The sequence below is a fragment of the Macaca mulatta genome, chromosome 12 (assembly GCF_049350105.2).
Source record: "Macaca mulatta isolate MMU2019108-1 chromosome 12, T2T-MMU8v2.0, whole genome shotgun sequence".
Classification (NCBI taxonomy): Eukaryota; Metazoa; Chordata; class Mammalia; order Primates; family Cercopithecidae; genus Macaca; species Macaca mulatta.
The window spans coordinates 111,505,340-111,527,517 of record NC_133417.1 but is presented as its reverse complement, the minus strand read 5'-3'; the positions used below and the strand labels follow the sequence as shown (position 1 = coordinate 111,527,517).

Below are 22,178 nucleotides of genomic sequence, written 5' to 3'. Positions count from 1 at the left end.
TCATGCCTACTTGCTCTAAACCCCCCACGGGGGCTGGGCGCGGTCGCTCACGCCTGTAATTCCAGCACTTTGGGAGACCGAGGTAGGTGGATCACCTAAGGTCAAGGTGTTCGAGACCAGCCTGGCCAACATGGTGAAACCCTACCTCTACTAAAAATACAAAAAAAAATTAGCCAGGCATGGTGGTAGGCAACCTGTAATCTCAGCTACTCGGGAGACCGAGGCAGGATAATCGCTTAAAATGGGGAGACAGAGGTTGCAGTAAGCCGAGATCACGCCCCTGCACTCCAGCCTGGGCAACAGGAGCCAAACCTGATTTAAAAAAAAAAAAAAAAAGTACTCCCCGCGGGAAACCCGCTTGGGTGACGCCCTGGACCCCTCTAAAGGCTTGGCCCACAGTTCCCCTGCACACTCTTGCTTGCTCCCCACCCGCTGCCTGAGCGTGCATGTCCCAGATGGCTCCCCGCTTCCCGCTGGCCCCGCAAGGCATGTTGTCCTCTTCTCTCTGGGATCTGTCAGTGACACACTGCTGTTGTTATTTCACGTGTTTCATTGTGTTACCTCCGCTGTGTGTCACCTGAGCTAAACACTGGAAGCGAACCCTTCTGCCAGTCAGGGCCCTCAGAGAGAGTATTCCGGCTTCGTTGGAATAAACTGGACACAGGTCAGACAAGAGCCACAAGGGCATCTGCCCATGAAAACAAGTTTCCTGTGACAGGGACACCCAGATACAGGCTGGACAATCAGGCATTAGGTCAGGGTAAAGAAGTATTCTGTGAAAAATACAATATAAACATCCCCTTCGGGGCAGCCCCTTCAGTACAAGCTAGACTTCACAGCTAGTCTCTGTCTTGGGAGCAAATTAGAGGAAAGATCAAATTAGAGAAAAACACAACTGGCGCAGCAAGCAGGGTGTGTAGTCACAAGCATGAGGGGCACCACAAAATGCCTTTGACCCGTGTGTGCTGTGGCTCTCCCCCGTGGCTAGCACCATGTGGGGAAGCAGAACTGCTTGCTGGAGGGGTGTGCTGCTGCTATGCGAGCTGCATAAAGCCCTCTGCTGCCTGTTGTTTGCAGTGTCCACCCTAAAGTATGAGGTTGCCATTATCAACCCAAGTCTTCCCAAAGAGAGTCATTCGACCAGGCGCCTCTGGTCTAACAAGAATTGACCACATAGCGGCTCCTGATTGACTAAGGTTAAAGACAAGACAGATTAAAGACCAGGTCCTCCCTGCCTCGAGCCAAGGAAAGCTGATGTGCACGGAACAATTGCTATCTCCGCCCAAGGTGGAGCCAAGGAAAGCTGATGTGCACGGAACAATTGCTATCTCCGCCCAAGGTGGGGCTAAATGCTAAAGTGAATGAGGAAAGTAACACCCGTAGCAAAGGAAGGAGTCTTCCCTCACCCCTCCCACCCTCCACCCCCCACCCCCCACTACACCGCATACCACACCCCCTCAGTCCCTTGCCCCTGGCCTAAGTGTCCTAACCCCAACAGCAGGAATAATCTCACAACAGGAAACCAATGGCACCACCAAAGATGAAATACCACCCAGGCCTGGGGTCACTAGTTTGGGACCTTACCTTATTTCTGTCACTCTCTGTCAGAGCTATCCGCTACCACCAGGAGCTTGTCAGGTGAACATTGAAAGACAGAGGGGGGATAAATGGTAGTTGCCTAGAAATAAAAGCCATTCTAAATATTTTACTTTCAAAAGGGGTTGGTGGGAGGGGGGCAGTGTCGGGTGGGCGTGGTGGCTCACGCTTGTAGTCCCAGCTACTCTGGCAGCTGAGAGGATCGCTTGAGCCCAGGAGTTCAAAGCTGCAGTGAGCTGTGATCGCACCAATGTCTTCCAGTCCGGCTGACGAAGCAAGATCCTGTGTCTAAAAAAAAAGAAAAACAAAAAGAAAGAAAAGAAAACCACTCCTTAATCTTTACTCTCCCTGTCAGAATTGTGTGCACTTGACCAGGGTATGGTAGCTCACGCATGTAATCCCAGCACTTTGGGAAGCAGGAGGATCACTTGAGGTCAGGAGTTCAAGACCAGCCTGGCCAACATAGTGAAACCCCGTCTGTACTGAAAATACAAAAACTAACCAGGCACAGTGTCACTCACCTGTAATCCCAGCTAGAGAGGCTGAGGCAGGAGAATTGCTTGAACCTGGGAGGCAGAGGTTGCAGTGAGCCGAGATCGTGCCATTGCACTCCAGCCTGGGTACAGATTGAGATTCTATCTCAAAAAAAAAAAAAAAAGAAAGAAAGAAAGAAAAGGATTATGTGCACTCTGTAACATCTTTGGTTATGGCAGTCCAATTTTCCTAAGAACTTTGTTAATATGCCATGAAAGATTGAAAATTTGAGCATGTAATTTATATTATATTACATTGTAAATTAACAGCTCTTAAGGAAAATTTGCTCCCAGCTTTGAAGCTGGGAAGTCACTGGAATCATTTTAGAAAAGATCACAACGACATGGCTTTTGAGATTTTCATTCTAGTATGTTAAGAATTGTATTCAAATGCGAATGTTTGTGTACTGATCCTCAACACAGCCCATAACATCCCCACCATTAAAGAAAAGAGAAACAAAAATAACAAGTGTTGGCCAGAAAATGGAGAAGTTGGGACCCTTGGAAGCTGTTGGTAGGAATGTAAAATAATATAGCCATTATGGAAAACAGTATGTAGGGTCCTTAAAAAAAAATGAGCCAGTCACAAAAGGACTCCGATGAACGATCTAAAGGAGTAAATCGCTAGGTGTTGTGGCGCACACCTGTAATCCCAGCTATTTAAAAGGCTGAGATGGTAGGATTGATTGAGCCCAAGGAGGTGGAGCCTACAATGAGCTGTGATCCCACCACTGCATTCCAGCCTGGGCGACAGAGTGAGACCCAGTCTCTAAAAAAAAAAAAAAAAAACCGCCCCCGGCACAGTGGCTCACACCAGTAATCCCAGCCATGAGGGAGGATCCCTTGAGGTCAGGAGTTTGAGACCAGCCATAGGGAAACTCTGTCTCTATAAAAGATTTAAAAATTAGTAGTGTGTGGTGGTGAGTGCCTGTAGTCCCAGCTACTCGGGAAGCTGATGTAGGAGGATCACTTGAGCCCGGAAGTTCGAGGCTGCAGTGAGCTGTGATCACAACACGGCATGTGCACTCCAGCCTGTGTAACAGAGTGAGACCCTGTCTGAAAAAAAACAAAAAAAGAAAAAGAAAGAAAAGAAAGACTAAATAAGGTAGTCAAAATCACAGAAACAGTAGGAAGAGGTTACCAAAGGCCAGAAAGAGGGAAGGAGAATTAGTGTTTACCGATTATAGACTTTTAGATTTGCAAGAAGAAAAAGTTCCAGGGATTTGTTGCATAATAATGTGAATATACTTAATATTACTGAACTATACGCTTAAAATGGTAAATATGGTAAATTTAATGTTATATGTTTATTGCTACAAGTTTTAAAATCTTGAAAAGAAAGAAGAGGGAGAACAACGGGCAGACTCGTTTCTAGGGCCTTCACTGTGGGCTCCAAGCTACAGTTCACTATCTTGAAGAAGCAGCAATTTGCTGAGAGAGCATCAGACCCTAAAATTCATGATTTACTAAGAGATACTCAGACTCTCCAAAACCAGTTTTTACACAATTGGCAATGCACCCTATAGCGCAGAATCTGCTGAAACAATGCAAACTATCCAATCCTAAATTTGCGCCATTTGCTTACCTTCCTTTGCCCATTCCTTCCTGAGAAATCCATAATAGTCTGCCAGTGCTTTCCCTCTCTCTACGCCTGCTCATTCTGCTTTTTCACTTCCCTGTGTGGCCCTGTGTGGAATGACCCCCTCCCGTGTCTTGGGGACTGTGAGTATAATAAACTGTGACTTGTTCGTTGGCAATCATTTGTGTGTCTGTGCATCTTACTATACCTGCTCAAAACAAGTCTGGGCATATTTTGGGGACAACTGGAGCAGCAAGCAGGATATGTGAACACCAGATGGAGATGATGAGTCCATAGAGTGCTCTGGGCTTAGTAATGCGCTCAGCAGAGTGGCCACTGCCCAAGAGGGCACTGCCAGTGTTGGCAGCATGATGGCTACTGCTTGCGTTGTTTTTTATTGGGCATTGCCATGATGTTGCAGCCTAAAGATGGGGAACTGGAAAAGCTGAGTCCCCAGGGAGCTACCGTGGAGAGTGCTGCATACCGTAGCGCAGGCGGCTCCAAGCCCTGCAGAGTGCCGCCGGCGGGATTGCATGCAAGAGTGGCGCGAACCTTTCCAAGACAGGAAGACAGACTGGGGTGTGTGGTCCCATAAAGAATTCCAAGACAGAAAAACTGGGACCTGCGTTCACTGAAAGAATCCCAAGATGAAAAGACTGGAGCATATTGTACCCCCAGAGAATTGTAAGATGAGAAGACTGGGGTGTATGATTCTAAGACAAAAAGAGGAAATACAGTACCTCCAAAGAATTCCAAGACAAAAAAACTGGGGCAACTGGAAGTAACCAAGATGTCTCTCAATAGGCAAACATAAATGTTTAAAACTGTGGTACACTGAAAAAAACTGTGGCATACGGTCTCCCAGATAATTCCAAGATGAACCGGGAGTATGGTACCCCAAAGGATTCTAAGATGAAAAGACTGCGGTGCACGGTACTGCAAAGAATGCTAAAACAGTAACACTGGGGCATACGGTTCTCCAAAGACCCCAAAATGAAAAGACTGGGGCATCCATCCCCGAAAACAATTCCAATACAGATAACTGGGACTTATAGTCCCTGAAATAATTCCAAGATGAAAAGACACTTCCAAGATGACAAGATAATTCCAAGATGACACCGCGAACTATTACGACACAAAAAGATCACAGAGTACAGCACTGCAAATGATCCCAGGATGGAAAGGTTGGGGCATGCGATCTCTTAAAAGATTCTGGGATGAAAAGACTGGGGCATATAGCCCTGCAAATGAGTCCAAGACAAAAAGACTGGGCATAGGGTCTCCGAAAAGATTCCAAGATGGGAAAGACTGGGGCATACGGTGTCCCCAAAGATTCGAAGAGTACAGCCCTGCAAGTGACTCCAAGATGGAAACACTGGGGCACACAGTGCCCCAAAGAATTCCAAGATGAAAGAACTGGGGTGTATGACACTACAAATGATTCCAAGGCAAAAAGACCAGGGAATGGCTGGGCACGGTGGCTCACGCCTGTAATCCAGCACTTTAGGAGACCGAGGCAGGCGGATCATGAGGTCAGGAGATGGAGACCATCCTGGCTAACACAGTGAAACCCCATCTCTACTAAAAATACAAAAAATTAGCCGGGCATGGTGGCAGGTGCCTGTAGTCACAGCTACTTGGGAGGCTAAGGCAGGAGAATCACTTGAACCTGGGAGCCGAGATCACACCACTGCACTCCAGCCTGGGCGACAGAGCAAGACTCTGTCTCAAAAAAAAAAAAAAAAAAAAAAAAAAAAAGTGTAGGGAATAAAGCAATACACATGATTCCAAGATAAAAAGACTGGAGTATATGGTTCCCTGAAAAATTCCAAGTTGAAAAGACTGGGGCATATAGTCCCCCAAATAATTCCAAGAGAAAAATAATCAGGAAATACAGCTCTGCAAACGATTCCAAAATTAAAAGACTGGGGAGTATGACACTGCAATGATTCAAAGACAAAAAGACTAGGTAGGGCATACAGTCTCCCAAAAGATTCCAAGATGAAAAGACTGGGGTGTATAATGCCACAAAGAATTCTAAGACAAAAAGATTGGGGCATACGGACTCCCAAAAGATTCCTAGATTAAAAGACTGGGGTGTATAGTCCCCCCAAGGAGTTCCAAGATGAAAAGATTGGGGCAGACGGCACTGCAAACGATTCCAAGACAAAAAGATTGGGATGTACGATCTCATAAAAGATTCCAAGATGAAAAAACTGGTGAATACAGTCCGCCAAAGAATTCCAAAATGAAAAGACTGGGGCTTAAGCTGCCCCAAAAAATTCCAAGACAAAAAGTCTGGAGCTGCGGCACCGCAAAAGATTCCAAGATGAAAAGACTGGAACGTAGCGTCTCCCAAAAGATTTCATGATGAAAACACTGGCGTGTACAGTCCACCAAAGAATTCCAAGATAAAAATACTAGCGCATACAACACTGCAAATGACTCCAAGACAAAAGACTGGGGCATATGACACCCCAAAATATTCCAAGGTGAAATGACTAGGGCATAGGGCATTGCAAGCGATTCCAAGCCGTAAAAACTGGAGCGTACAATCTCCCAAAACATTCCAAGATGGAAAGACTGGTGAATACCGTATCCCAAATAATCCCACAACAAAAAGACTGGGGCATACGGTCTCCCAAAAGATTCCAAGATGAAAAACGGGTGCGTACAATCCCGCAAAGAATTCTAAGACGAAAAGACCAAGGGTACAATATCCCAAAGGTTTTCAAGACGGAAAGATTGGGGTGTACAGCACTGCAAACAATGCCAAGACAAAAACACTAGGGCAATACGGTCCGCTACAGGATTCCAAGATGAAAAGATTGGGTATACAGTTCCCCAGAGAATTTCAAGACGAAAAGATCAGGGAGTACGGCACTTCAAACAATTGCAAAACAAACAGACCGGGACAGTCGGGCGGGCGCAGTGGCTCACGCCTGTAATCCCAGCACTTTGGGAGGCCGAGGCGGGCAGATCACAAGGTCAGGAGATGGAGACCATCCTAGCCAACATGGTGAAGCCCCATCTCTACTAAAAATACAAAATTTGGCTGGGCATAGTGGCGCATGCCTGCAATCCCAGCAACTTGGGAGGCTGAGGCAGGAGAATCGCTTGAACCAGGGAGGCGGAGGTTGCAGCGAGCCGAGATCAAGCCACTACACTCCAGCTTGGCGACAGACTGAGACTCCATCTCAAAAAAAAAAAAAAAAAAAAAAAAAAACACGGGAGCATACAGTCTCCCAAATGATTCCAAGACAAAATGACTGGGGCGTATGGCCCCCAAATAATCCCAAGATGAAAACCTAGAGCATCCGGCGCTACTAAAGATCCCAAGACCGGCCGGGTGCTGTGGCTCACGCCTGTAATTCCAGCACTTTGGGAGGCCGAGGCGGGCGGATCACCTGAGGTCAGGGGTTTGAGACCAGCCTGACCAATATGATGAAACCCCGTCTCTACTAAAAATAAAAAATTAGGTGGACGTAGTGGCATGCGCCTGTAATCCCAGCTACGCGGAAGGCTGAGGCAGAAGAATCGCTTGAACCCGGGAGGCAGAGGTTGCAGTGAGCCGAGATCGCGCCATTGCACTCCAACCCGGGCAACAACAGCGAAACTCCGTCTCAAAAAAACAAAACAAACAAACAAAAAAGATTCCAAGACAAAAAGACTGAGGCGTATGGTACAGTAAATGATTCCAAGATGAGGAGTGATGCATAGTGTACTACAAAGAATCAAACGTGAGTAGAGTGCAGCACAAGGTACGGCACACAATAGAGTGCCGAGAAACGTTCGGAGACGCTTAGAGTGCCACCTACTGTCTCACATAGACATCCAGGCCGCAGGCTGTGCTCGGTGGCTCCTGCCTGGAATCCCAGCACTTCCAAGAGGCCGAGTGGGAGGATCGTTCGAGCCCAGGAGTTTGAGACCAGCATGGGCAACAAAACAAGACCCTGTCTCTACAAAAAAACAAAAAACCAAAAAATTAGCTAGGCATGGTGGTGGATGCCTTTAAGACTAACAACTCAACAGGATGAGGCAGGAGGATCTCTCCAGCCCAAGAGTTCGAGGTTACAGCGAGCTATGATTGCACCACTGCACTCCAGCCTGGGTGACCCTGTCTCATAAGAAAAGAAAAGAAAAACCCGTCGGGCAGGGTGGCCCATGCCTGTAACCCCAGCACTTTGGGAGGCTGAGGCAGGAAGATCACTTGAACCCAGGAGTTTCAGACTCACCTGGGCAACATGGCAAGACTTCATCTCTACAAAAAGTCCAAAATTAACTGGGCGTGGTAGTGTGGCCTGTAGTCCCAGCTACTTAGGACACTAAGGTGGGGAGATTGCTTGAGCCAGGGATGTCGAGGCTTCAGTGAACAGTGATTGCACCACTGCACTCCAGCCTGGGCGACTGAGCAAGACCCTATCTCAAAAAAAAAAAAAAAAAAAAAAATCCCACCTAGAGACAGCATAGAAGCTGTGCACTTTCCTATGTAGCTTGTCCTGTGCATCACTCCCATCTGGCTGCCTCTGAGTTCTAGCCTTTGTAATAAACTGCAAATATAGGGAGTTAACTATTTTCCTGAGTTCTCCAAGCTGGTCTAGCAAATAAACGAATGTGAGAGGCAGTCATAGGAACCCTGGATTCCTGTTGGCTGTAAGAACAGGTTACAACCCGGCATGTGAAATTGGGGCAGTCTTGACTGAGCCCTTGACCTGTGGTGTCTGTACTGTCACCAGATAGAGAAAGAGTCAGAATTAAGTTGATTCACAGGACACTACTTGATGTCCATAGAGAACTGGAAAATTGCTTGCTGTGGGAAAAACTCCTGAATCCTGTGGCAGAAATATTAAGAATACCGTGAAAGTATAGAAAAAAAGTTGTGGCCAGGCACGATGACTCACACCTGTAATCCCAGCACTTTTCAAGGCCAAAGCAGGCAGATCATTTGAGGTCAGGTGTTCAAGACCAGCCTGGCCAACAGGGCAAAACCCCAACTCTACTACAAATACAAACATTAGCCAGGCATGATGGCACACACCTATAATCCCAGCTACTTGGGAGGTTGAAGTATGAGAATTGCTTGAATCAGGGAGGCAGAGTTTGCAGTGAGCCCAGATTGTACCACTGCACTCCAGCCTGAGCCACAGAGCAAGGCTCTGTCTCAAAAAAAAAAAAAAAAAAAAAAAGGAAAGAAAAAAAAATGTTGTTTGTCCCATCATATACACAGTCTCTGGCATAATCTATTACTATAATTTCCTTTTCTAGCTCTGGTCCCCTCCAATTCCCTATCTTCCCTCTATTTCTAGTGTCCTTCTAGTTTCTATTTTTTTATTCTCAGCCCAACGTAGATACCAAATATAATGCACTGATCACAGGCACCAGAAAATTTTTTTAGCACAATCAGTTCTCTATTCTTTATCTGTGATCTGGGGAAGAAACCCATGAGTAAACCATTCTAGGTTTGCTGTACAAAGGACACAAAATAATGCATGTAAGTGCCTAACATAGTGTCAGGCTCATAGGAAAAGCTATGCAATAGTAAAAGTGCACAATATCGTTGTTATAACCTTACAGGAATAATCCTTTTATTAGAATGTATTATGAAATATTTCACACAACTAACATGACTATGACTTTGTTGAAACTTGGCAATTTCTTTTTCTTTTTTTCTTTTTTCTTTTTTTTTTTTTTTTTTGAGACAGAGTTTCCAACTTGTTGCCCAGGCTGGAGTGCAATGGCACGATCTCGGCTCACCGCAACCTCCACCTCCCAGGTTCAAGCAATTCTCCTGCCTCAGCCTCCTGAGTAGCTGGGGTTACACCCAGCTAATTTTGTATTTTTAGTAGAGACAGGATTTCTCCATGTTGGTCAGGCTGGTCTTGAACTTCCAACCTCTGGTGATCCGCCCGCCTCGCCCTCCCAAAGTGCTGGGATTACAGGCATAAGCCACCATGCCCGGTGAAACTTAGCAATTTCTTGGGCTTCTAATAATTTAGTGATCAATGACTCCAATCAGAGAGTTCATTTGATGATATTATTTTAGATTTATGTGAGACTACTGTGAACAACAAAATAATGGTTTCCTGCTGTTACAGTAAAGCTACACTGTGCTCATATTCCTTCCTTGACAAGTGGGACGTGCTGATCCTGTGATAATCTTCTACTAAAGGAGTTAATTTATTTTGCAGCAAATAATTTGTGGAGATGAGTTCATTTCCTGTGATAAATATCAGTACAACATAACCAGGTTACTTGCTATGATCTCACTGAGCTGCTATAATCCAACTGGCTAAAGAACTCATCAACTATATACCTCAGCAAGAAAGAAACCCAGCTTTTCCAAAGAAATTACGTTTGGACACTCTCTTAAGTTTGATAAATACGTTATTTACTGATTGCTTGAGAAAAACATAAAAAGGAAGATACGTGCACGCTGAAGGAAATTACTGAAGAGCAACCCAAACAATACGAGCAGATTCCACTTGCAACACCTAAAAGACAACCTCTTTTTAAAAATCAAGCTTTGCTTATTTAAGGCTGAAAAAAATAAGTGTGACTATTCCTGTAAATATTTGAATAAAAGGACAAAATGGCTGAATACTTGCTACAATCATTTTTTTCCTCTCTGCGTTTTTAATACATTTCTGAGGAAATCTCAAAATGCCACTTTTATACAATGTTTGGGATATTATAATCCCTCCTACAAAATAAGCTGTTTTCAGTGTGTGCTTCACTGAAATTCAGCCCTTCCCATCAACCTCCAAAAATCTAAAAGGAAGACCACGGGGAAACACTGTATTTATACATGAAGTATCATTCCAGAGCAAGGAACCCCTCCCAGACAAGAAAGGAAGAATCATTTCATTCTACTATCTTCTCAAATTTTCCCAGCTTCTTTAGTGCTCATAAAGAACCATAATTAAGTATACGTGTATATGTGCGTTAATAATGATAAAATCATTCCAGAGGTAGATGATTTTACTTTGTATAACATTAATGAAATGAAAGTTCCATTGGGGCAGATGACAGATAGAACGGCCATGTTTAATGTTATCAATATAGTTGGGTGATAGAATAAATAATCTATATCAACATGACATTTTCCATATGGTAACCAAAAAATTTATTTGACTAAGCTTTTATCTCCTGAACTTGCTGGCAGTTTTGGAACTAAAGAGAAAATCAGCCAGGCACAGTGGCTCACGCCTGTAATCCCAACACTTTGGGAGGTCAAGGTGGGGGTGGATCATGAGGTCAAGAGTTCGAGATCAGCCTGGCCCAGATAGTGAAACCCCGTCTCTACTAAAAAATACAAAAATTAGCCAGGCGTGATGACAGGCACCTGTAATCCCACCTACTGGGGAAGCTGAGGCATGAGAATGACTTGAACCCGGGAGGCGGAGATTGCACTGAGCCAAGATTGCTCCATTGCAACTCTAACCTGGGTGACAGAGCAAGACTCTGTCTCAAAAAAAAAAAAAAGAGAGAGAAAATCGCCAGCTCTTCTAAAGGGTAAGTGGTACTTTTAGATGTTACTTCCCTAAACGAACTCTTCCCTGCCTCCACAAACCTATGCCCCCGCCTAAATCAGGGCCCCTACTCTAAGCTCCTCACTTAGAGCAACTATGATTATGTATGTGGAGGCTTATTTGAAGAACATCTGTCTCCGCCAGCAGCCTGTGGTTTTGCTTACCTTCACACTCCCAGAGCCTAGCACAGTGCCTGGCAAACTGTAGGGCTCAAGAGTATTTACTGAAGGAAAGACTATTCAGTAGGTTTTGATAAAGGCATTCCTGTGTCTGGGCTTCTTGGCAATAACTATTTTGTCTGAGAAGACAAACGTGAACTGGAGAAGAGAATTTAAGTTCTTAATTATCATCAAATCAATTCCTGTTTCAGTTCCTCTTTATTTATTTATTTATTTATTTATTTATTTTTTGAGACAGAGTCTCGCTCTGTCACCCAGGCTGGAGTGCAGCGGCAAGATCTCAGCTCACTGCAAGCTCCAAGCTCCGCCTGCCAGGTTCACGCCATTCTCCTGCCCCACCCTCCTGAGTAGCTGGGACTACAGGCAGCCGCCACCTGCCTGCCACCAAGCCTAGCTAATTTTTTTGTATTTTTAGTAGAGACGGGGTTTCACTATGTTAGCCAGGATGGTCTCGATCTCGTGATTCACCCGCCTCGGCCTCCCAAAGTGCTGGGATTACAGGCCTGAGCCACCGCGTCCGGCCCCTCTTTTTTTTTTTTTTTTTTTTTTAACCTAAAGCGTTAAAAGAATATTGAGTACCTAGAAAAGCCAGGCCCACTCCTGAGAGGTGTGTTCAATCTGTTCAGCCACTTCCTTACTTCCTTAGACCAGCACTTCTGATTGATAACAGGTTTCATTTCCAGGAAAAGATGATGAGATTTTTCTCTAAACCACTATGAGGAGTTCACTATAGTTCACTATAAACCATTGTCACTGTCATATGTTGTTTATCCTTAAAACCAGTTGACCTAACTCCACTCAAAGGAAGCAAGTACCAACCACATCTAATTATATAAGTCGCATTTAACACACACAGTAATACTAAGCATTTCCTGAGTACTTGTGAAGTACAGTACAGTGCTAAACAACTTCACGTGCATTGCCATATTTAACTCTCACAAGAATCCTGGGAGGTACTGTTATTATTTCCACAAGGCTAAGAGAGCTTTGTCACTTAGCAAAAGTGGTGAAGACCAGACTAAACATCTAGGTCTGTCTGACCTCAGGGTCTTCCTTCTTAACCCCTATACACACAGTCTCTCTGAGTAATGATCTGTTAAGGTGTTCATCTCCCTTACTAAACTGAGAAAGTCAAGGGCAAGAAATATATTTTACTCATCCTTGTATCTCAGCAAGGAACAGAGTGCTGAAAACATAATAGGTGCTCAATGAATGTCTAGTGAAGAAGAAGGAAGTGATTTCTCAGTCATCAAAATGATGCTATGTTTAGTAGGGTTTTAATGTTACATATATTGAATTATATTATGTATGGAAATAAAATATGAAATAAGACAAATTGCATGTAATAAGTCAAATATTATATATATAAATATATATAGCGCTTCTTGAGTTATTTTTTTATTTTTTTGAGACAGGGTCTCTCACCCTGTCGTCCAGGCTGAGGGCAGTGGCACGATCACAGCTCACTGTAGCCTCAACCGTCTGGGCTCAAGTGATCCTCCCACTTTAGCCTCCCAAGTAGCTAGGACTACAGGCACACACCACCACACCTGGATAGGTTCTGATTTTTTGGAGAGACAAGGTCTTGCTATATTGTCCAGGCTGGTCTCGGACTTCTGGATGTGAGCAATCCTCCTGCTTTGGCCTCACAAAGTGCTGAGCTTACAGGCATGCCATCGCACCTGGTATATATAACTATTTTTATGAAATTATTAATCCATGTTTTATGTCAAAGCATAAAACACTGCCAGTTTGTTAGGTCAAAAATGGTCAAGATCAAATACCAGCACTTTTACATGGCACAAGCTAATTTTTTTTAAAAGCTCTGTCAACTCTCAGTTATATAATTAAGTAAAATTCTCCAGTGCCAGATTTTTCCACTCAACTAGAGGTTTATCATTATAAACTATTAAAGAGAAAGTTTCATAAAAAATTAAGGATATCATAGCTATAAGCACTTTCTTCTGGGTTCAATAATCTAACTTTCATCCAACTTTGTATTTTATTATTTTTCATGCCATTAGGGACAACTTGGTCCTAATGAAAATTCAAGCAGGCACATATATATTACACATGGCTTGGATTCTCCATCTTTTTAAGCTGCCAGATTGCCTATCTCCTTTCAAACTCCTTCTCAATGAAGTCTCTTCTTTTTTAGATTAACTCCACCTTTATCCCATGCCCTGACCCACCCCCAATGTTCCTCAAGCACATTCATAATGATATTTCACATGTTTATAGTGATCACCTTTTGCTGAATATTGCTCTCTATTATATCCAATTATGTAAACCATTTGAAATGGAGGAACTATACCCAGCTCATTCAGTTATTATACTAGGTGACTGACTCGTTGAGTTGGAAGATTAACTTTTTTTTCTTTTTTTGTGTAAAAAGAAACATAAAATTAGCACTTCAGACAGTGACCCTGAATGACATTTTAAGTACATATGAGCTCTGCTTTGCTTCTACATGATACCTGAGGGAGGACTATGACCTCTCCTTATTGAATTCCTTATGCGCTAAACTTTATAAAATGCATTACTTTCTTGGGCCAGGCACAGTGGCTCATACCTGTAATCCTAGTGCTTTGGGAGGCCAAAGCAGGATGATGGCTTTGGGCCGGGAGCTTAAGACCAGCCTGGGCAACATAGTGAGACCCTGTCTCTATAGAAACATAGTGGGGCACGGCAGCATGTGCCTGTAATCCAAGCTACTCAAGAGGCTGAGGCAAAGAGATCGCTTGAGCCCGAGAATTCAAAGCTGCAGTGAGCCAAGGTCACACTACCGCACTCCAGCCTGGTGGCAGAGCAAGACCCTGTCTCCATTTCCCCTTACTTGAAACTTTGTCATCTAGGGATTGCCAGTGATACCAACAAGGCCTCCTGTTTTTTGGTGTTCCAAGAATACATACTTAATCCACTGGTGGGCCTCTGTGGAGTTTTAAAACTCCATTCAATGCAAAGTCCACTTGGGAACTTCCTGGTCCTAGTTGAGTTGAACACAGTTGTACTATCTGGCCTGGTTAAATTCTGAAATCCTACATGTAGATCAGCAACACCGACATTACTGGTTTTAAGAATTAAAGAGACTTCATTGTTGGTCTGAGTTAGACGTGGATTTCAAAGAGGATAGTAATCAACAGTGTTGTCGAGAATAGCACAGTGAAAAATGTAAAGGTCTATGCAAATATATTTTGCTTGTAACCTGACATCTTCCCAGTTCCCAGTGTGTACAAATGAGGCAGTATTTAGAATTGTAACTCAGGATTCATTGGGGTGACCCCACTGGCTGGTCCATTGCCCACTGTGTTTGCCCAACAAGTACATCACACTTTCTTATTTGTAAACTGAGATTAGAGGTGCCTTCAAGTGACAATATGTTGTGATTCAATAACATCCTTCTAAAAACATGATGTTGACACTTCAGAATTAACATTAGAACACTTGGAAACCTTTCATTCAATAGCTCTGGTGGTATTACTTTTTTTTTTTTTTTTAATTTGAGACAGAGTCTTGCTCTGTCACCCAGGTTGGAGTGCAATGGCTTGGCTCACTGCAACATCTGCCTCCCGGGTTCAAGCAATTCTCCCGCCTCAGCCTCCTGAATAGCTGGGATTACAGGCGCCCGCCACCACGCCCGGCTAATTTTTGTATTTTTATTAGAGGGGGGGGTTTCACTATGTTGGTCAGGCTGGTCTCAAACTAATCTCAGGTGATCCACCCACCTCAGCCTCCCAAAGTGCTGGGATTACAGGCATGAGCCACTGCACCCAGCCAGAATTACTTTTTTTTTTGAGACGGAGTTTTACTCTTGTTGCCCAAGCCAGAGTGCAATGGTGCGATCTCGGCTCACTGCAACCTCCACCTCCCAGGTTCAAGCGATTCTCCTGCCTCAGCCTCCCAAGTAGATGGGATTACAGGCACATGCCACCATGCCTGGCTAATTTTTTGTATTTTTAGTAGAAACGGGGTTTCACCACGTTAGCCAGGCTGATCTCAAACTCCTGACCTCAGGTGATCCACCCCCCTCAGCCTCCAAAAGTGCTGGGATTACAAGCATGAGCCACAGCACCCAGTCCAGAATTACTATTTTTAAAAATCAAAAGTAACCTTAAGTTGCTTTCATCACCCCTATTTTCATCCTGCACTACTGTGCCTTCTTTCCGGAAGAAACTAGCCTACGGTATAACCAGCATATTTTGTTGTCCTACTGACTTGTGAGCTCATGTTCCCAACCATTTGCCAGGTTTAGTTTGTAAAAAGGATGACGAGGAGAAGGTTATAAATAATTGGTTCTGTTCCTGGCTGAAAAGCCATCTGTTTCCCATTTGTGGTTTGGGGTAATTCACTATCTCCAGCATCCTACCTTTTAGATTAGGTAGAAAGAGAAAGTCCATTCTCAGATACATTTTTTATAAAGTTAGCACCATAACAACAACTTAGATAAGCTCATTTTATATCCAGTTGTAGTTGAAGCTTCACAATACCCTGGCGTCACTGATTTTATTGAATTGTATTTGGGTAACAGGTGTGGGAAGGCATGGCTAAATTTTACGCAGAATTTGTGCCTTTGAGAAATAGATATTTGCTATTGGTTTATGGTAAGTAATATAAAATATAAAAGTTCTTTGTTCTTGTAAGTTGTGAGCTTATGTGTGATTTTTAACTTTTTTTTTTTTTTTGAGATGCAGTTTTGCTCTTGTCGCCCAGGCTGGAGTGCAATGGCATGATCTCGGCTCACTGCAACCTCTGCCTCCTAGGTTCAAGCGATTCTCCTGCCTCAGCCTCCCGAGTAGCTGGGATTACAGGCGCGCACCACCACACCTGGCTAGTTTTGTATTTTTAGTAGAGACGGGGTTTCTCCATATTGGTCAGGCTGGTCTCGAACTCCCCACCTCAGGTGATCCACCCGCCTCAGCCTCCCAAAGTGCTGGGATTACAGGTGTGAGCCACCGCACCCAGCCAATTTTTAACATTTTTAAATTTTTAAATAATTTTAGAACACTCTAATCTGTGTTTAATTTTTTAAGGATATTGTGAAGTTACTTATATATTAAGCCTACACAATTGTTGGAACAAAATATTGTTGTTTCTGCTAGAAAAACTTGTCAGTGTTCTAATGATGGGGTCCTGTTCTGATATTTGTCTACTGCTTTAAAAACACAGCAAAGAAAAAAAGAAGGAAGGTAGGCAGGCAGGCAGGAGGGGAGAAAGAGAAAAAAGAAAAAAAAGAGAAAGAAAAAGACTACACGAAAAGAAGGATGATAGAAATATAATAAAATAAAACTCAGCCTTAGTAAGTCACAAAAGAGATGCTTAATGGAAAAAGAATAAAAAGCAAACCTAGTACTTGCCAGATATTTTCTAAATATTATTTAATAATGCACACAACAAACCATAAAATGAAAATTAGTATTACTATTTTAACTGTGAGTAAATTGAAACTCAGAAAGTTAAGTAGCTAACTCCAGGTCACATAGAGAGAAAGACACCGGGTAGGGGTCCAGTTTCAGGTGTAAATGACTTCAAAGCTGCCCTACTCTGTGTACCTCAATTAAAGATGACTCAACTCAAGCTTAGGACTCGTGGTGACTCCCAATGTGAAAGGCTGGATGCTTTACTTACATAGCAGAACCCTCCATTTCAGTTGCATCTGTCCATTTTTGCTCTGATTCATCCATGCCTGTGAACATCTGGAAGGCCTTGGAGCAGTTCCTGCCAGAAATCTGTTTGCATGAGTCAATGAGGAGCCTCCTGAGAGAAAATTGATCCTAAGGGGAAAAAAGTAGGGATATTAACATTTGTCCAATTACAAAGTCCTCAGAGTGAAGGAAGAAGCAGAGGAAACTGGTTCTAAACAGTAAGGGGCAAGGCTACATATCAATGCTGGAAGATGCTGGTACACATGCAGCCCAGCTTTCCTATCATATCTCTAACAGGCATGTGGGAGGGCGGCAGCCCCCCAACCCCCAAGACAGACCACAGACCAAAGCATTGTTCTGACCCTATGAAAGTACCTGTTTATGGGTGAGAGGAAGGTTCAGATCCTAGTGGAGGAACCAGCAGGAGTGCCTGGAATAGAGCCCATATCCCAGGCATTGAAGAAGAAGAGGAAATAGATGCTGGAGGAGGGTTAGAAGTGCTGGGCAGAAGCTGGACATGGTGGCTCATGCCTGTAATCCCAGCACTTTGGCAGGCCGAGGTGGGAGGATCACTTGAGGCCAGGAGTTCGAGACCAGCCTGGCCAACATGGTGAAACCCCGTCTCTACTAAAAATACAAAAATTAGCCAAGTGTGGTGGTGGGCGCCTGTAATTCCCGCTACTCGGGAGGTTAAGGCGGGAGAATCGCTTGAACCCGGGAGGCAGAGGTTACAGTGAGCCGAGATGGCACCACTGCACTCCAGCCTGGGCAACAGAGTGAGGCCCTGTCTCAAAAAAAAAAAAAAGTGCTGGGCAGGAATGTTGGCTCTCAGAGAAGATAGCCCAGAGTAGGAGAGGGAGAAAATGGCTGAAGCCATCTTTTAATTAGCCAGTTTGATGTTAAGGAAATGTAAGCCACCACTAGTGAGTCCATGAAATGGATCTAGTCTTCTGCTCAACTGGGAGTAGGAGCCAGTAACATCCACACGAAATGCATACATGATTTCATTTAATACTTACTGTAACCTAATAAAGTCTCAGTGTTGCCACCTCCAATTTATAGAGTTATTTTTAAAAGAAATGAGGTTCAAAAAGGATTAACAACTTTCTAGACTTACAAAAAAATAAGTAGTTATGTTAATAAGAGGTTGTTATGTCAGCAACATGGCAGTATAAAAAAACCTGAATTATCCTTCCCCCTCCCCTCCACATACTGATTCAACAAAAATTCATTGACAAATTCCCTTTGCGGAAGATCAGAAACTACCTGAAAGGCTCCTGCACCCCCAGAAAATGCTACATCAGACTCACCGAAGCCAGTAAGGAGACTCGGGACATTCTCTCACCGGAGACCCTGCCCCTAACCCCGTGCCGTATGACCATGAGAAGATCCCCTCACTCCCAAGCTTCCACCAGAGGAGGGGAAAGGTTGGTCTTTGTGTCCAGCACCTCAACTCTTGTGAGAGGACTTCCCAAAAAACTAGCTATATTTTGCCAGTCCTGGAAGTCTCATGATCGGTTACAGTTTGGATACCAAGGGGAGAATGGAGGTGGAGTCTCTGGCTGATAGGCGCCATTGGCCCTTCCCCTCACACAGCACAGAGTTTGTGGATAAAAAAAGTCCAGTTCTCAGCTTTTACCAGGGGAGAAAGAGTTGGCCCAGAACCCCCGCTTATCAAAAAGAAAAAGACAGAAAGTGTTGACAAGGATGTGGAACTCCTGCATGCTGTTGGTAGGAATGCAAAATGATGCAGCCACTGTAGAAAACAGTTTGGAATTTCCTCAAAAAATTAAAAATAGAACTATCATGTGATCTAGCAATCTCACTTGTGGGTACATATCCAAAAGAATTGAAATCAGGATCCCAAAAAGATGTCTGTACCCCTGTGTTCATTTCATCATTATTCACAATAGCCAAGATGGCTATGGAAACAACCTAAATATCCATTGAAGGATGAATGAATAAAGAAAATGTGGGGCCAAGAGCAGTGGCTCATGCCTGTAATCTCATCACTTTAGGAGGCCAAGGTGGGCGGATCACCTGAGGTCAGGAGTTTGAGACCAGCCTGGCCAATATGGTGAAACCCTGTCTCTACTAAAAATACAAAAATGAGCTAGGCATGGTGGCATGCAACTGTAGTCCCAGCTACTAGGGAGGCTGAGGAAGGAGAATCACTGGAACCTGGGAGGCGGAGATTGCAGTGAGCCGAGGTCATGCTACTGCACTCCAGCCTGGGTGACAGAGCAAGACTCCATCTCAAAAAAAAAAAAAAGGCCAGGCGCGGTGGCTCAAGCCTGTAATCCCAGCACTTTGGAGGCCGAGGCAGGCGGATCATGAGGTCAGGAGATCGAGACCATCCTGGCTAACATGGCAAAACCCCGTCTCTACTAAAAATACAAAAAAATTAGCCGGGTGTGGTGGCGGGCGCCTGTAGTCACAGCTGTTCGGGAGGCTGAGGCAGGAGAATGGCATGAACCCAGGAGGCGGAGCTTGCAGTGAGCTGAGATCGCGCCACCACTCCCCCCGGGGGACAGAGCAAGACTCCGTCTCAAAAAAAAAAGAATGTTGTTGACATTTTTAAATGGTTGTTTAAAAAAACAAAAACAAATAGCAACAAAAAGAAGAAGACTATGTCACAGAGACTGTATATCAGATCAGTGGCCTGTTAGGAACCAGGTAGCATAGCAGGAGGCAAGTGGCAGGCGAAGAGAGCATTACCACCTGAGCTCTGTCTCCTGCCAGATCTATTAGATTCTCATAGGAGTGCAAACTCTATTGTGAACTGCACATGCAAGGATCCAGGTTGTGCACTCCTTATGAAAATCTAATGCCTGATGATCTGAGGTGGAACTGTTTCATCCTGAAACCATCTCCCCCATACCCTCATCCATGGAAAAATTGTCTTTCACGAAACCAGTCCCTGGTACTGAAAAGTTTGGGGACAGCTGCTATATGTGGTCCACAAAGCCTAAAATCTTTACTATCTGGCCCTTTGCAGAAAGTTTCCTGACCCCTATTAGATCTTTATGACCTGACATGGAAAGATTTCTAAGCAAAGTTATGGACTAGCATTAGCATATTTATGTTTTAAAAAATTCTTAGATATGTGTACATACCTCTATATACATATGCAGGCACAGACAAAAGATTGAACCTATAGCTGGTAAACTGCTGTCAGTGACTCCTGCTAGGAAGCAATGTGGGAACTGAGTGGGTCAGGATGTTTATTTTTTATTCTACAGATTTGTTCTGTTCTTGTCTTCTACAAAGAGAATATATCTATGTATTACTTTTCTGTTTTGTTTGTTATTGTTGTTTTTGTTTTGAGACAGGGTCTCATTCTGTCACCCAGGCTGGAGTGCAATGGCATAATCACAGTTCACTGCAGTACTGACCTCATGGACTCAAGCAATCCTTCCACCTCAATCTCCTGAGTAGTTGAGACTATAGACATGCACCACCATGACTGGATAATTTTTATATTTGGTTTGTTTGTTCATTTGTTTGAGATGGAGTTTTACTCTGTTGCCTAGGCTGGAGTGCAGTGGCACGATCTTGGCTCACTGCAACCTCTGCCTCCCAGGTTCAAACAATTCTCCTGTCTCAGCCTCCCGAGTAGCTAGGACTACAGATGCATGCCACCGCTCCTGGCTAATTTTGGTATTTTTAGCAGAAATAGGGTTTCACCATATTGGTCAAGCTGGTTTTGAACTCGTGACCTCAAGCGATCCACCCACCTTGGCCTCCCAAAGTGCTGGGATTACAGGCATGAGTCACCACACCCGGCCTTAATTTTTGTATTTTTTAATAGAGACAGCATCTTGCTATGGTGCCCAGGCTGGTCTCAAACCCCTGGGCTCAAGCAATCCTCCCACCTCTGCCACCCAAAGTGCTGGGATTATAAGTGTGAGCCACCACACCCAGGCTATATATTACTTCTATAATTAAAAAATAGTAAAAAGGTGCCCGGGAGATGATGGCCACCCTCCAGCAGTGTCTAGGCTCTCCCTGCAGGTGCAATGCTTCAGTACATCTGTGGTCAGACCATTGCCAAGCCTGTAAGGCTTCAGTTCAGGTATACAGTATTGAAGGTCTCTATGCCATGGCTCTTCATTCTGCTGCATCGAAACAGAATAAGCTGGAGCAAGTAGAAAAGGAGCTGTTGAGAATAGCACAAATCCTGAAGGAACCCAAAGTGGCTGCTTCTATTTTGAACCCCTATGTGAAGCGTTCCGTTAAAGTGAAAAGCCTAAATGACATCACAGCCAGAGACGTTCTCTTCCCTCACAACCCCGATCAGTTTGCTTGCTGAACATGGTCACTGAAGCAATACCCAAGGAGTCATTTCTGCCTTTTCTACCATGATGAGTGTCCACCGTGGAGAGCTACCTTGCACAGTGGCCACTGCATCTCCTTTAGAGGAAGCCACACTCTCTGAATTAGAGAATTCTAATTCTCTAATTCTAAATCTCTTCAGGAGATTCCTAAGTCAAGGCCAAGTATTGAAATTGGAGGGTAAGACTGATCTGTCAATCATAGGTGGAATGATTGTGTGCATTGGAAAGAAATATGTTGACATGTCTGCCAAGACCAAGATTCAGAAGTTGAGCAGGGCTATGCAAGATGTTGTCTAAAAGTGTTGGTTTTCTGCCATCACTGAAAATTCTTAAACTTGGAGCAACAATAAAAAGCTTCTGGAACAGAAAAAATAATAAAAATACTACTTGGACAAAATAATGAACAATAATCTTTAGCCCTTCAAATTTCTACTTTTTGGCCAGGCATGGTAGCTCACGTCTTTTTTCCCAGCCCTCTGGGAGGCTTGAGGCGGATGGATCACTTGAGGTCAGGAGTTCAAAACCAGCCTTGTCAACATGGTGAAATTCTGTCTCTGCTAATAATACTTGCACAAAAACTACTAGAATACACATGGCAGATTAACATTCAATATCTATCTTATCTCTTCCTAGGATGCTTTCTTATATTGAAGAAGATGGAAGATTAAAGAAAAAAAATTATACATATTTCAGACTCCCGGCCAGGCGCGGTGGCTCAAGCCTGTAATCCCAGCACTTTGGGAGGCCGAGACGGGCGGATCACGAGGTCAGGAGATCGAGACC

At 44.1% G+C, this 22,178-nt stretch overlaps 1 long non-coding RNA gene and 1 pseudogene across 1 annotated transcript in view; one reads left to right on the top strand and one right to left on the bottom strand.

The window, feature by feature from the left end:
* Positions 1-1,730: 1,730 nt before the first annotated feature.
* LOC144333462 (uncharacterized) overlaps positions 1,731-22,178 on the bottom strand; it is a 63,650-nt gene continuing 43,202 nt past the window's right edge. Inside the window, exons 2-4 of the long non-coding RNA XR_013402129.1 lie at positions 17,042-17,187; positions 2,118-2,231; positions 1,731-1,884 (exon numbers count right to left, since the gene is read on the bottom strand). This is a non-coding gene — a long non-coding RNA (uncharacterized LOC144333462). The remainder of the gene's footprint in view (positions 1,885-2,117; positions 2,232-17,041; positions 17,188-22,178) is intronic.
* LOC708774 (ATP synthase peripheral stalk subunit OSCP, mitochondrial pseudogene) lies at positions 17,358-21,692 on the top strand (annotated as a pseudogene).